We start from the raw sequence: 17,577 nt of genomic DNA on the forward strand, positions 1-17,577 counted from the left end.
GTCAGATAACGTCCATAATAATTGTGTCAAGAATCTGGCTTGGACCCAAGTGCAGAAATGCGAGGAGGAAGCAGCAGTGGAAATAAAAATAATTTAATGAAAACACAAAGAGAGCTTACAAAAACACGCAAGCTGGTAATGTCCAAAAATACAGGAAAAACCAAAGAACACGGAAGAAACAGGGAATAAAAGAACATGAGAAAAAAAGCTTACACTGGAAGAAACTAACACACAAAGACTCGCGACAGAAGACAAACGACGATCCACCAACAACAAAGAAAGCACAGGGCCTAAATACACAGGGTAATGAGGAAACGAGGGACAGGTGACACTAGGGCTGGGGAACAGGTGAAACACATCAGACAATCATAAGGGCGGGAAAACCAAAAGACAGGAAGTAAATAACACAAGACTAGGGAAAAAAGACAGACTTCAAAATAAAACAGGAAATGGGAAAACCAACAGAAAACATAAAACCAACTAAACAAAGAAACTTGACAAAGGGACTAAACGTGACAAATTGGACTTTGGGTTAGATTTTTTGACAGTTTTCAGTGGTTATGAGGAGCAATATGACAGAGAAATTTGGTGATCATTGTTTAGGTACGTTAAACCACATGAAGCTTTTTCCTCGCCATAGGCGCCATGCAATGAAGAAGAAAACGTTAATGTGAGATAACTTCTATAATCGTTGGATTTCGCTTTAGTTTTTTTTTGACAGGCTCAAGTGTTCATGAGAAGATATGGCCATGAGAAATTTGGTGATCACTGATAGTTGTTTAGGTACATTAACCCACGTTAAGCGTTTTCACGTTAAGCGTTTTAGAATGTCCCGTGGAAATGTATTTCGAAAGCAGGGAGAAGTAAATGCACAAATCATTAATTAATTCATGCATGAATTCATAATTCATGTACCCTTACCGTAAAGTGTTACCATAACTTTAGTTCAAGCCTGTGGCAGCAGTTCCAAATAATTGGTTGGTAATTGGTTTAGTGCCATGCAATGAAAAATAACTTTTCACAAAGTTTTTCACAAGTTCAGTGGGTGCATTTTCCAAAAGAATGCTTTAATTCTGAAAAATAAAGTTGGTCCCACACGAAACTCACTCAATGTCTTTTAATATTATTTCTTAGATAGGCTACATACCAAGAAAATTCATGAATATTAACTGAGATACCCCATTATGTTGTGAGCAGTAGGCCTATGTGTGCTGTTGGCAAATGTGTGTCTAATCTGTCTGTGTCTATGTCTGACTTGGGCTGGCACACGTTCACGTTAAAAAGCATGTGCGTGCACGAGCACTACGGTCACGCGCAAAGTGTCCCGGTTCATTTCCGGGAAATCTGGTCACCCTATTTTACAGGTATATCTGGCAACCCGGCCTGGCTGTCAAACTTAAGCTAATATTAGCTCCATGAATTGGTTGAAAAGGATGGTTAGTTTACATACTTATTATTTTTTACACGCTTGTAATGTTACAAGAGAAAAGGTTTTTAGCATGGAGACTAAGTAATATGTTTGGCAAACTTAACACTGTGGGGTTTGCTGAAGTGTAAACCTCCTTGAATCCAATTCAGAGTAAGACAGCCATGCTAACGTTAGCCTACACTCTGATAGCTGTTTTTTTTTTTTTTTTTACGTAACCTGTAACCCCACAAACTAATGGGTTTTGGTAAGGCTATATATAATAATACACTACCCTCCAAGCTTTTTAAATGCAGAGTATCACTTTTACTGCATCACCACTTCTCTTCTTCATTTAAAGAAATCTACAGTCTAGTTAGGATTGCTAAATTATGATTGGATAAACGCTGTTCAGGGGAGGGGTTCAGTGAACTATCATTGTTTTGTGCTATTAAGCACTTATTCATTAAAAAAGTAATGATCATTCATTTATTTTTTTAACACCTACACTACTTGTCAAAAACAGTTCTTTTCATTCCCACTAACAGATCACATGTCTTTCATGAAGAATTAATGATATAGTACATAATGCTCTTGTTCATATACTTTCATTATTTAACCTGCTCCCATAGGACATTTCCTCACCGTTTTTTTTCTTTTTTACAACGTGTTGGTTTCAAGAGTTATGCATTAATCCTGTTCTTTACCCACTCAGAAAAAGGCCACAACTCAATCAGTCTCCCTTCCTCGGGAACAGCGGCCTTTAAAAAATTACTCCATACCCCGAGTTGACAGCCCAAAGATGGGAAGAAAGGAATTAATCTCACAGAAAGACCGAGAAGAAAAAGGTGTGGGGGGGGGGGGGGGTAGGTAAACTAAAAAGAAGGTTGGGAGGGTGCAGAAACAAGCTGTGTGTTTAGTGAATGTGGGGATAGCCAGGGTCCGCTCACAAATTGTACACAAATTCTGCAGCACAAAGTATATGTGTGCACACACATATGTACACCCACACATCCGGTATGTGTGAAGATGAGAGGTGGGAGGGAGGGGGAGCAGGGATCAATCCATATTATGGTCTAATCTGTATCGCCCTGGGCTGCCGCAGATGCAGGGTTTTGGGGGACCTTATAAAGTGTCAACAAGTTGTGATTTCAACTGGAGCTGGTCCAGGAAAGTAGGACCACTGCATTTGGATGTTAATATTCTATAACAGGCCAGGTCAGTGCAGACACTGTGGCGTCTACTTCCAAACAGTTAACAAAGGGACACAATATTTGGCTACGTTGACTGGCCACCCAAAATGTGATGTGGCCTGAGAGCAGCGAGCAGCCATAGGGGAAGATACGGTAAAGTAATGACAAGTAGTAAGCAGAGAGAGAAAGAAAGAAGTGTTGATTCCTGGCAGAGGTTAATATCGATGCTCTCATGAAGTGTGTTAGTGAGTTTGCATTGGTGTGCGAACTGTATCGGAATTTGGAAGGAGAACAGAGGCAGATTGGGGAGAAATAAAAAGGCTGGACGGATAGATTGCAAAGGACTATGCCAGAATCCCAAGCCTTGGGAGGACGGCATCTCTCTGAGGCCGTCCATTGCCAGTAAATTTATCACATCACAGCACACAACACTCCTCATTCTATTTCATTGCTCCTCTTGATCATTCCCAACATTCATCCTGTGAGACAGCAGCATGTACATGGTGATGCCCAATTGATTTACTGTTCTGAAAAATACACATTAACATGCCTAACAGTTGTTACATACTAAATCCATGATGGGAATTTGAAGGGTTGAAAGTCTGATGTTGTGTCATTTGGAGAATATTTGATAAGGCTACATCATTACAACCCACACCCCGTCTATCTATGTATCTATTCAGGTAAATGAGCAATGGCTCTCGTTTGAGCCGGAAAGCCGAGCTGTCATTAGTCTGTCTTCAAATACACCCACTAGCTCTAATGATGCAAAAGCATGCCTGGCTATGCCTGAGCACGAGCCATTTGAAGAGTATGAAAAAAAATATATAAGAAAGATGGATGAAGCAGCATGTAAATCGTCAGGTGAAAGATAGTATTTCACCACTGAGAGTTGGGGAGGTTGAAGGGATCTTTTTGTGTGTGTGTTTCAGTTTTATTTTAATTTTAAAGAGGAATGGGCTTTTAACATGCAACTCCCTATCTGTCTGTCAACCACTCTTTGATGTCCTTCTGCTTATGTAGCCTTTGAGTGGGCTTGGGTATCATTAAGCACTTCCAATGAGTCCCACGTAGAAAGATGACTGGATCCCAAAGGTTTTGCATCATCAATAAGAAGGAGTGTGCCTCTCCTTCAACTGGGAACTCCAATCAATTTTAATTCTTTTATTGTACATAAATAACCTGCCTGTGATTAGCCAAAGGATATTCTTTTAGCATTGTTAGAAAATCGATTGCTGCCCTCTCTTTTTTCAGAGCTGCTTTATCACAGCAATGTCTGGCATGTGGTCTATAATGATGTGCAGGCAGTGTTGTGCATGTTCACACTTCACAAAAGCTAGCTCAAAGTTTAGTTAACACAGATATAAAGGAACTAGTTCACTTCATGGTTCACAATTTTGAATTTTGAACTAAGTTTACACCATCATTACCACTGGCCACTTCCCAAACTAAATAAATTATGGAATCTGTACTGATTTGTTCAAAAGACTCCTACAAATCTTTACATAAACTGGCTTCAGCAGTACCGGTATTGGTAGTGCTGTGTTGTCTGAATTATCAGTTATACCAGCCATGCCGGTGTTTCAGTTTAACCGAGTGACCATGTTAACTGGTGACTCCATTCCATTTTACTTAGAAACATACTTACCTGTGTTTATTACCAATGCCAACCATTTACCATCCAGCCAAGTCTCTGTGAAAGGACACCACATCTCCAGGCATCCTGCCGTGCCCCTAAGCAGGCACGGAGGCCAGCTCACTGTTCAACGCCTGCACACTGGCTCATAAGAGGCCCAATTTGTCCCCCTGTCCATAATTCCTGATGGTGGGCCTGCCATTTACATAAGTTACTACGAGCAACCACGGACGCATTCTGAAAGTCATTAGTTAACACGGCCACTTGTTAAACCAAACCACCAGCATGCCGGATGCCGTGAATGCTCGGGTGCTGTTGTAGTAAAACACAGTGAGTTCATTAGTTTCAAACAAATACGTTCAGTTCACTGCTAACCAAAGAAATGTGCATGTTGCGTTCATTCACAACACTGTGTTCAGGTATCTGTCGTATGTGAGTGATATAAGGCTAATATGCGGAGAGTTAATATATGCCTGTCACCAGTAAAGGAGAGCATGAGCATTCCAGAGTGCACCGCATGCTGACTTTGAACGAGGGGGAAGACATTAAATATTCTATTTGATTGCATATCCAGCTGCATATTCTCACAGAGGGATTTTGCTTTTAACTGAATGTGCTGTACACAAGCACTTTAGCAGTTTAACAAATATTTTTCCCCTGGCAATGTCTCAGCCCACCGGTGGTTTAGTACTTAATCCTTCCCAACAAATTCAACTACTAGGTTTACCCAGGGGTGGGCGTGGAGCTGCCATCTCTACAAAGGGAATTATTGACATTATTAAGCTGTTTATAGTAGAAAAAAGAAGAAGAAAAAGCATTTTGTATCATAAACAAATGTATGGTTTCAATCCCTATAAGCCCTCTGTAGGCTATAACTTAGCTCATAATGATAAAAGTGACCTTGCTCTGGAGGGTTGGGTGGGCAGGTTTTACAAATGTAGCTAGGAATACTTAAGGGAATACTAATGTTAGTTGAGGCAACATCTTAGGCCTGCTTATAGCAGTTCTTACCCCAAGTCTCCTGCAGAATCAAGGGTCCTTTTGAAAAAGCCTGTCTTCTCATCTCTGGCTCTGTTCTGAAAGCTCATTAGGACCAGAGATCAAAGAGTGGGGCAGCCGGCCTGTGAACTGGACACTGTGGGCTATTTCCATCTATTTATTACAGCCATTTTGGCTCTCACTGGAGATGATTTGCATCCAGATCGCACCACAACTTTCCTCTGTAATCATGCCATTTTGGTGACATCCATCAGCAGCCGTGCAGTTCTTCGAACTGAATGCCTGTTTCCATCAAATGCTGGCCTGAACATGAAAGGCTTATTCACAAGTTTGAGTTACAAACAGCTTTAACCTTGTCTGACTAGAATTTTGAGGCTCTGCTAATTTTGTTATAAGTGTTATACGTTTTAAGGGCCTAGAAATGCTTTGGGTGATATACCCAGAAACATAGTTCCAGATATTATCAAATGTTTAAAATGGTATGATTATTCCTTAATTTATAAATGATTGTGTATTCATAACGTAGTTATCAATTTGACCCTTATTTATTTTTTCTTAACATGTATCTGCCTTTCTCCGAGGTCAGTGGTTTTAAGGTAGATAGTGTCCCCTCACCGATTGTGAAACTACATGATGCAACATTTGTGACATTAAAAGAGCAACAATGGAGGAAGGTCACACATACTGTACCAAAAGCACAGAAATGTTAAATGTGCCACAGACCAGATTCATTTGATTTATGTATGTTAAATAAGATAAGCATAACGTAACATAAGATAAGATTTTTATTAAAAATTGTATTCATCCCGAAGGAAACATCGCCAGATGCCTGTTTTTTTAGGTGGTAGTTTTGTGCTGCTGTTGAACTGTGTTGCATCATACAGAAAGGTGTTTCTGTTATTTAGCTTACTCTCATTGATATAAATGGTCTGGGCAAATAATAGAAACACCTGTCAGTATAACGCAATACAATTTAACAACACATTGCTGTATGTAGACTGCATTAGTTTTAGCTTGGTGTACCTAATAAACTAGCAACTATATATACTGTATATACACTATGGGTCAACGTCCAAACTTTCAAACTCCACACCACCAGTTTCTCTCCAAGACGAGATAAACCATAGTCTCGCATTGCCAGACCTTCCTCCACAGCGCTGCGGAGGAGGGTCTGGCGAGTCCACACAGCATTCCAGGATGGAACTGGTTTATTGGCATTTCTTTAAACCAATCACAATCATCTTGGCGCTAGGCGCCGCACAGAGCAACAGGCGGAGGAGTAACATTCGGTTTGGTGGAACTTGTACGTTCAAGGGTTGTTTTAGTCGTGCAACAGAAAACTCAGATTCGACATAATGTCTAGCTAGCTGCCTGGGTTTACCCTGCAGAGATATGATGAGCAGTTAACCATAGTCCTCATAAATCAACCGGAGTTTAAAATGCCAACACAAAGAAAGTGGAAGGTAACGGACATCCGGCCTAAATGAAAGACATCCGTCAGAATTCCCGGGCGGCACCTACAAATCCCGGAAGTGGAACGTCGTGGATATAGACTAATATAAACCTAATGACATCATCAGAGCCACATAAGACATTATGCAACTGTTTTCACAGGCTGATAACTAGTTAACTCAATTTGATGAGTAAAATCAGTAGACTTCCCCTTAAATGCAGGCTGTGTGGCTGTGTTTCCTGTCTGGAGCAGCTTTGTGAATGCTAGTTCCCTCGGCCTCAGACTAGATGCCCAGATGGGACCTTAATCCGCTGAGGATGACGGACTAACAATACACTTCCTGTCTCAACCTTTTCCCTGCTTTTGTAGTCTACAGACAAACACACCTGCAAGCACACATGGGCTTAAACAAACATGTTCATTTACTGACATACAATGAATGGCATCAGACAGCCCAGAGCAGGTGATGAGCAGGTGATCTGTCCGTCTGCTTTTATAGTTGTTTAACGATGACATTGCACAACCAAGTTAAACAATACGGTGAAGACAGGTGAGCTGTGTCATTCTCTTGATGCAACTCTGTTCTCCCTCAATGCACAGACTGGAGAACACATGCAGTATTTATAACCTTTAAAGCCTTTCTAGTCTTTGGACTTATAGTGTCCATATCACACAGGACAAGAGTAGTAGGCAAGTGTGAGAAAATGCACAAAACAGAAGTCTAAAGGGGGCTAGTCTATGATGGATGAACCATAAGGGACATTGTGTGAGAGACAGCGTCACACCGTTGTGACCTCCATGTATTATACATTATACATGACACACCTACACTCCACATGCATATACAGCCTTTCCACTCGTACATGTCCCCTCATTCATGTCATAAACATACCAGAACAGCGCAGTGACCCATTCCCTGGAGCAAGTGTTTTTGCTCTCACAAGCTGTCCAAACATTTCTGCCTTTGAAGGCCTGTCTCAGTCTTCTTTGCCTTTGCGTGGTACCTGGCTTCTTTAAAAAGCAACACTCTAACCACTGATTTATACTTCAGAGGGACTGAGACTGAGTGGGAGAGGAACAGGGAGTGAGTATGTGTGTGTATCTGATTTTGGTGTGTTCTTGTGTGCATCAGCCGCTTGTGTGCTTTGCTGCAGAAGAGCGGGATGTTTCATTGCAGGATTTGTTTTTTGCCAATTAAACAGGCACTAATATCCGTCACAATTCCTGAGCTGAGGGGCTCCAGGGTTCCAGGTTGCTATCTTCGCAGTGTGCAGAGCAAACTTCTACATAAGAAAGTTGATTGCTGCACATCAGACATAATGCAGCCCGAACACCCCAATAGCTGTCGTTGGAGCTCAACAGATGTAGCTATCTTCGCTAAATCAGCTGCTGGAAAGTTGTCAACACAGCGCTGCCAGAGCTGCTGCTTCTCTTCTTTATCTTGTCTTGTAGAGTTAGCTTTTTTCTCTTTACTTCGGTGTTTAGTGTTTTCTGAGTGTGGGGCAGATAATGAGGAGGGTGTTCTTCCTTTTGGTCCCAACGTTCATGTCCTCCTTTTGCACTGCCTCATACAGTCATACTTCATAGAATTACTATACATTATGTTTGTGTAGCAAATGTGTCCGTGAATGTGTGTGGGTGTATGTATGGGATAGACATATAAGAGTCCTTTGATGCATGAAAAAACTCCTTTTCATCTTCTTTTAAGGACCTCGTTGAGATTATTTTATTTTAAGGGGTTTATCCAAAGTTTGAATTAAAAGAAATGTACTTATCTTAACACTGTGTTTGAAGTTTAAACACTTTCTTAAAGCAGTATTAATATATTTTGGTGGCAGCAGAACAAGCTGTAAATACAACACTGACACATTTACATCACTTTCTAAAGCTAACATGTTAGCAAACAGTTGCTTATTTACAAATCCAGCACCGAGCAACATTAGCATTCATTTAAAGTCATGTTTCTGTCCACTGGTGTACTTAAGTTCAAGATTCACTTTCCTTTTTGCTCTTTTTTGTCTTTCACCAACTATTGAGTTAAATATCTGCTCCCCCATTTGTTCACTAGCTAGCCGCTAGTTATGTCTGTCTAGCGTTTGGTACTGGACAGGTAGTGTACAGTGGGTTTATCAGAGCTACCTCCACTGAAAACAGCTACCTTTTGCAGCTGGAAACAAATTTGATACAGCTTTGAAAGTGAACCAAAACAAAAAAAGTTGAAAGACTCTCAATAGAGCTGCAGGGAACTGCAGAGTTGGGTGTTAATTCACTGTTGGTTTGTCACTACAAGCAACACCTTTCACATTACACATAGTCATTTTACTAGTTTGATTACATACAAATATTGATTAGTGCAGCTAAGATACTGCAAGATAAAATAAGATATAACTTTATTTGTCCCCATGGACGCTCTGTATGCATAATAAAATAAATACATACATGATATAAATATACTATACTGTACAAATAAAAATAAAATATACGCATGTATAATAAAATCAAAGTCTAAAAATAGTAATAGTAATAGTACAAATCATGGTGCAACACATGGATGAAAGTACCAGGTACTGGTTAACATTTACAAACAGTGAATAAACTGTTCAGAAAGGTGCGTCTGTGCAAATTACAAGCATGGAAATATGAAGTATTAATGGAATATAAAAATGAAAACACTGTTTTCTTGGGGAAATAATTAGGCTCTTCCTTTAGTGTGATGTTGTAAACATTGGGTGTCCTATTTAAATCTAGCCATTCTATCACCCAGATTTTTTAATTAAGGATAAATATTATATCAACATGTCCTTAATGGGTGGCATGCATAACAATAGGCTTATGAATTATATAATTAAAGTCAGATTGACAAGGTTGAGCTTGAGGTTAAAGGAGGTCAAGTGAAAAGGTGATTTACCCTCTAGGAATCAATGACAGAGCGTGACACTTTTACTTCACAGCTACAAGCAGTGCATTGTGTTTGTTCTCCCTCTGTACATTTGGGTTTCTTCTAGATACCCTGGCTTCTTCCCACAGCCCACAGACATACAATCAGTGGATTAGAGATTCTAAATTTCCCACAGGAACGTGTGTGTGTGTGTGTGTGTGTGTGTGTGTGTGCACGTGCGTGTTCATGTGCATGTGTGTTTATCTGTCAATCTGTGTTAGCTCTGTGATAGACTGGCAACATGTCCAGGGCTTTCCCTGCCGTCTGCAGAGTGTGTGTGCAGGTTTAGGATCCACCCCTTCCCCATTATTATTAGCCTGTAAAGAGATAAGGGAGAGAAGACAGCACTCCTTTTTTCCTGAGGTGCAAAATGTATGTCAAAGTAATTTGGTGAAATGTTAAAATTGCCTGTAAGTGCTTCACTGCAAGCAATAGGTGAATGCACGTGTAGGTAAGTAGGGCAGGTCTACATTAATAATGGCCTGTCACAATGTTTTATTTCGAGGCAGTGCAAGCGATTAGACCTGACTTAAACTGTGTCCCACTTCCACAATGTATACTAATACAATTTTTACTATGTACTAAACTTCATATTGTACTGTTTTGGCAGTTAATGTTCATGAAATGTATGCACTTTGCTGTTTTGCACTAACAATGATACAAAAGCTGCGCCAACAAAGTTAAATCAAACACTGATTTTGGAAAGTTGTTGCCAATTTCAATATTGGAAACTTAACAAAGAGAAAGCAAAATGCTTTTCCAAACATTTAATACTTATTTAATATTCATGGAGACGCCTCACCACCATCCAGAATTTTTGTTTTTCCAGCTGTGAGCAGATTCTTCATCAACACGATACTCAATATTGAAGCAAATTTAGCATGCATACTGACATCTTTGAGAATAATTAGGACATTTTTCCGGTGTGAACGCACCACATACTAAATCCCAGTTAGAAATAATATGTAGTATGCAACTGGGACAAAGCTTTGCTCTAAGCATGTGACAAGCTAGGCTGGACCTGAAAGAAATGCAAAAAAAAGTCCTGCTTTCATTTTCCATTGTAGCACCTCATGTATTTATGAATGAGCACACTCTCTGGACTATCACACACATACTGTACATCTACACCGACAAATTCAAGCTGTTATGTACATCAAAGAAGTGTAGATTTGGCTTTAAATGCTTTTTTTAAAAGTTTCTATCACTTTATGGTGTGTCACTGTTTGATTAATGACTAAAATCTGTAATCATTATGGGTTAAATAACGCGTGGGCTTGTCTCACCTCTTTCACTTTAACCACAAACTTTCTCATCTTACCCGTCCAAGTCTCTGTTAGGCAGCTTTAGCTTCGGGTCGCACAATCCTAATTCAATTACTCACAGCCTTAATCACTGATCCTGTTAAATGGCCCTTGTCAAGATTGTATGTTGGATAGCAAGCGAAGCAGCTGAGCCATGCTGCAGGACTTGTCAGGCCAGCAAGTACAGTAACCCCCTCACCCAGGACCTGGCATGAAGTTAAGTGTGACACCCACGGACCAGACTGTCTCACTCTGCACCTTGTTCATAATAACATCCTTCTGTCAAAACTGGGCTGGACGAGTGTGAATGACGCATCCTAGTCAGCTGCAATATCCACTGACCACCTACCAGTACAACTGACAAGATTTACAAACTGAGAGAAGTGTGATGAGTTGTGTGAACAGGCAGTCACCCAGAGGGCAGATTTTACAGAGGGAGATTTTAAAACATGAAAAATGGGTGCGCGATAAAAATTTAAATGTTACTAAGACACTAAATCCTAACCGTGCAGCACCTACAGATAAAACTGCAGACACACTGACCAGACGGCCAACCCTCAGCAGAAAAGGCAGTTGGACTGATCAGTCTCCCCGAGTTGGTCAAAAAAGTGCCTCGGAACACACTAAAGCGACGAGACGTAATACGTCTCCATAACAGCAGGCGGTGCTAATCTGTATTATAAAAATTAAAACCGGCAGCTGATTGGACGAACACATCACGTGAGTCTGTTTTCTCCGGAAATTCAAAGACAGACTGTCATGGCGGCTTGCTCAGAATACAATCTCATATTGTAGTAAAATAGTTCACCGAAACGTGTTTCTGAAAACATTTTAAGCGAGAAATAGGCCATGCAGCTGAATCTGTCTACATTTCAGATCAACAAAGAGATTTTGAGAGACTAGTCACGCTCATTCCGCTCCCCGTTTCCAGGTTAGCACTCTACCAATCAGATGGGTCATTTGAGTCCGACTGCCGGCAGTGCCCGCCCCGCCGATTATACATGTCAAATTGGCCAAAATGAAGGCCGACAGCCCCTCGGACGGACGACGGCACAGAACACATCGAACAGACTCGAGTCACTGACCTCGCCAGACTGTCCAACGGCCGATTATCGGCTTGGTGTGTCTCGGGCTTAAGAAGAATAAACACAAGAGTGATATTAGACAAAATGTGTGCAAGAGAAAAACTAAATGTAGTGTCACTGAAGCCTCAAATACCCATTAAATGCCTCAGACCTGCTGAGCAGAATAAAGGAAAGGATGAACATTGACATTTAGTCCTCTAAAGTAGAAAGTGGAAAGGAGGCTTACTGCTAAAATGATCATTTAAAGAAGGGTAATTGTTCTCTTTGTCACCACATCACAGGGTTGGCCTATGCACTCCCGTGCTCTATGTGCTTTTACACCCAGAGCTGTGAGCTCACCTCTCTGGCTGAGGGCGCCTGCAGACCCCAGGGACTCCGGCAGCTAATGGAGGTGGAGGTGCGAGATAGGGAGTGGTCAGGTTTCACTGTGAACCCCTGTGGCCAGTCTCATTTTCATGCTCTTTGGCCCTCTTTGCCCTGGCCTCGGCGTTAAATGTCAATCAGGAACACTGGAAGGACTGGCACAGTGGAGTGGAGGGAACCACCACGAAGAGCGGCTGACCCTGCCGTTTGAAAGCGTCATGAGAAATAGAGTGGAGAGAGAGAGAGAGAGAGAGAGAGAGAGAGAGAGAGAGTTTAGGGAGTGAGACCTTCACTGTCATTATGATAGGACAGGGCGTTCTTGAAAGGCAAGCAGCTGTGCTTTCCAAAAGCCAGGGCCGCTGCCCTGTAGCGCTCCAAAGAGCAACGCAACAATGCCTGTCTCAGCACATAAATAATTCCTACTGTATGTGTTAGTGTGTATGCATCAACAAATGTGTGCAGTTACAGTATGTGTGTGCCCTGTCCTACATAAAACCTACTGTATATATATATATATATATATATATATATACACACACACACACGTATATATACGTATATATACACATTTGAACCTGGGAGAAAACTTATGGTTGGTTTATATGTTTAAGATTTGTGTAAATATACACTTTTCATTTCATGTGTTTATTGGAAAGAGCGTGCAGCTCCGTTTGTGTTTCCATAGCTCTTGTCAACGACCCCCTTGTCTAATTTCCCCGACCTTGTCAACACGTGTTTCCATGTGTTTGTTTGTGGCAGTGACAGAGTGCTCTATTCTCATGCAGTATTGAGTAGGTTATGACCTAGACATCTTGTCCTCTTCGTCCAACGCCTCTCCATCTTCTATCTCCACTGACTTGTCTCTAACCGCCGTCCATCTTAATTCCACCATGAAAAGCTGACTTGAAAAATCACTCTATTGTATGTTAAAGGGGCCAAGGATAGAAGACCCCGACTGTTGTGGAGGTATTTTTTCCCTCTTTCTCGGATAAATGTATTCAGTCGTTTAAGCCTCGCTGATCCCCTCCCTCTTTTCCCAACTCTGAGATGTGAGACAGACGGAGGGACCTGACCGCTGGCCAAGGTTAACAGAGCCTTAAACTGTGTTTGAGCTCTGCATCACACGCCCACCACCGCAGAGATCAAACACTGCTCTTCTCCCAGCTCCCACTGACAACCCTCAGCTAACAAAACTGTCTCGCTTCTCCTTTCTTTGCCCTCTCTACCGTGAACCGCACTCAGCCCGCAGCAGACCTGATCAGACTCTAAGCCCAGTGTGAAATTTCCCAGTGTAAACCAGTATGAACCTTCCCACATTAATTATACTTTTCGATCCTGAATATGTGAGCGTTGGTTGATTGATGCTTGTTTTGATTATCTGTTTTAATTCAGAATAGTTATCACTTAGGCAGCAGTGTGAAGTTGTGAGAAAGGACTTATTAATCATATTTCATGTGTTTGTTATTGACTTTCCTAGTCTAATCCAAATTCCAGCTATCAGCTGAACTTTATTGTTTCAGTGAATCTCAACAAGAAAACTGCAATTTCATTGTTGTAATGCCAAATTCAGTTACATTATAGGCTAATCCTTCTCAAATTACATTTCATCAGCACTCCCTCTACCTGCCGCTTTAAAGAAACCACTACAGGGTGCATAAAGCTGAGCTCCAGGATACTAAAACGATCAGTAGTTCATGAGCACCACTTTGTGGCACAAAGTATAATGGCAGCGTTTGGTTTGTACTGTGCTGTGTAGCCATCAGATAGCAGCAAAGAGCTACAATGCACGACCGTGATACCTGTGTGACCTGAATGACAAAAATCACATGAAAATTGATGTGTCAGTCATTTGTCACAGACATCTATTAGTTAGTACAAAACCTCTCATCATTACTGGGTATATTTTCCATCCCACCTCCCTAATAAGCGCTAACAATCCATTGTCTTCAATGACAGCTTGTGAAGCCAATATTTTGAAGCCAAATTGCGTAAATGACCTTTGAGTTAAACAACTGCTTGGCTGTTTCACATTGCAGCATTGAATGTAGCTTGTCAAGGAAAGCTTAAGACACACAAAACAGACCTGCTCTGATTGTGCCGTGAGGCCTATCCTGTCCTGACAAGTCTGCCACTGCTTAGGAGTTTATCGTCTTCCCTGTGTGACTTTATTATAGCCCCAGGGAAGATATTCCACTCCTTCTCCTCAGCCACTCACGCCCACACATTCTCACTAGTGCGCACACATGCTACATACACGCACACATACAGAAAGCACTTCGCAATTGGTACATGGGTGTGGTTTATGCTGTGCAAGCAAGAGCACAAGGGAGCAGGCATAATGACAGCCAGTGCAAATATGAACTATTGCCTCTCGAGGCCTCTGTTTGATAACTGATTAAATACAGTTGGTGATGATGAGGTAAGCTGCACAAGGCTTGAAAGAAGCCTCTAACAAAATGCAATAAAATCCTTGCCTCCGTATTTTTAATACATGCCTTTGCTTTTGCGAGCGCATCGCAGCACGAGCTGACCCAGATCACTCAGAGAATGTAGATCATTTCACTCAAATCAATTATTCATAAAAAGATGACAGGGCATGCTTGCTTAGTCTTGATATGCCAGAGACATAATCTAGATAGTTGCTCCTAAATGTTCCAGGATAGTGTGCAGCACTTAATAGGCAAAAGCCATAGTCAGCAGTTTACTGAAATCAGGGTTAAATAAATAAGAAGCCATTTTCACCACTCTCTTCTGCTTCACTACTTTAATGTTCCTGTCATAAGAACAAGCTGTAGTAGGGGAATGGTGGATAGGACAATAACTAAAGAATAGCTGTAAGCAACCAAGGTTTCAGTATGCCCAACAGAGGGCTCTGTGCTTCCATTTAAGCTGTATATTGTCAAAGTCATACTAAACAAAACAAAAAGGAACCCCTATATTTCCAGATAAAATTATTTTATTCATTAAAATATCAATATTTGCAACTAACCTTTCTAATCACAATGTTTTAGATGTCCATAAGTTCCAACATGTGTAGGCTCCACACTTCATTGTACAGGTCTGTCTGTAACAGATTGTGAATGAAATGATGTATTGCTTACTTGTTTTAGTGGTGAGAAAAGAACTCTTCTGCTTTTAATTATAACAGTGCTGATGCCCATCTAACATCATGGTTTCCGGTAGTGTTTTATAGCAGTGGAGGACCATCTCACCTGAAACAAACGCCACCTCCGCTAACATCATTAAAATCAAAAAACTTATTTTAAAATAAAACGTTTATATAAAAAGAGCAGAGTTGCTGTTTCACAGAGGCAATAGCATTATATTTAAGTTACCCTATTGTTCAGGCATCTACTCACTAAACTGATTACCTGCCACCTCGGCTAAACAATATCCTGAGGGAAACCCTGCACATACTGAATATTAAGATAGAACCGTATGGACCAAAACAAATATTCGTAGAAAACAGCACATTACATCGCAGAGAAGAAGCTGCACAGTGTGCCAAGTCATTTTCTAAGGACAGATAGTCTTACTTGGGACAGTATGTGAAAAAAGAAAGGAGTATTGACACTAAGAATACCTTCAGATACAGTATATGATGACAAGCAAAAACATTAGTAACTTATTTAATCATCAGTCATGTTTTTTCAAGAACAACACAGACATCAACAGTGACTAAAGCTTTAAAATCCAGACTATACTGATAAAATAACAGGAATGCACCATTTTGTAGTCTGCGATGGGGAAACGTACTTTGTTGAGGAAATGTAGCAGCAGCAGAGATACATTAGCGTAACCAATGAAGATGAGTTTTTTCAGCCTCCTTTCATTAACATTACATTAATAGAGAATGTAGCCTATGTCATATTTTACGTTTATTGTCAAGCTTATCGTGATACATACATAGTCCTAATTGCTGAATACACCATTTAAAAAAAAAAAAAACGTATTGTTGAGCATCCATTTAATCTGTATTTTTAGAGTCAGTTGTCTCTTTTGGCCAGTGATAGTTAGTTTCTGAACAGCTGAATTGGCTTTTTCAAGCCAACAGGCTCTATCATTTCATTAGCCTTGTGCTGCTGAGATCGATGACGAGGTCAGAAATGATTGTCTGATGGCATGGACCACAGCTTTTAACTGGCTCATGTAACACCTATTCAAGCTGTCTCACAGTGGTTTCTCCTTGTTTTGTTTTTGTTCTATCTACAGTATCTCACCATACCCTTCACCATACCTAGAGACTGGCATGGTTTTATGTCAGTTAGCCTAATAGCTGGTTTGATTTGCATTGAGAGATGATTTCATGGAAAGTACCCCATGCCAATCTCTAGGTATGGTGAAGGGTATGTGATGATGTGGGGCTATTTTAATTCCAAAGACCAAGGGAACTTTATCAGGATGCATAGTATCCTGGATCCATGAAATAACTGGCCTTTAAAAATTAAAATCTGCCTGCCTCTATGGGGATTTAACATAGGGGTGTACTGACTTTTGTTGCCAGCGGTTTAGACATTAATGGCTGTGTGTTGAGTTATTTTGAGGGGACAGCACATTTACACTGTTATACAAGCTGTACACTTAATACGTTACATTGTAGCAAAGTGTAATTTCTTCAGTGTTAAGTTAATTAAAAGATATAATGAAATATTTACTAAAATGTGAGGGGTGTACTCACTTTTGTGAGATACTGTATGTATTTATCATCTGCCAGTATGCACTCAAAATATTTTGAGGTTTGACTTTGCTTACTGCCTTCTTTGCACCAATGTATAGATAGATAGATAGATAGATAGATAGATAGATAGATAGATAGTTTATGACACCATGCAGAATCAGTCAACATATCATCAACATATTTTAAATCACTTTTGCCTTTCATTGATGCTAGCATGTCATTTTATATCCAACATGTGTTGTGTATTTTATTATTAGGCTACTGTTTATTTATCTTATATTATTCTCAGGTATTTTATTCTATTTTACTTTAATTGTCTGATTTTATTTGCCTCATTGCAGTCCTGAAATGTTTTAATCCTCGTTCTACCATGTAAAGCATTTTGTAAATTTGTTTTAAAAAGTGCTGTGTAAATAAAGTGTATTATTATTATTATTATTATTATTATTATTATTATTATTGGTATGTGCAACACTTGCCAGCTCTGTGTGAATCTTCCATGGTCCCCACACCACACTGCACC

Source organism: Sander lucioperca, chromosome 14 (assembly GCF_008315115.2).
Source record: "Sander lucioperca isolate FBNREF2018 chromosome 14, SLUC_FBN_1.2, whole genome shotgun sequence".
Taxonomy (NCBI): Eukaryota; Metazoa; Chordata; class Actinopteri; order Perciformes; family Percidae; genus Sander; species Sander lucioperca.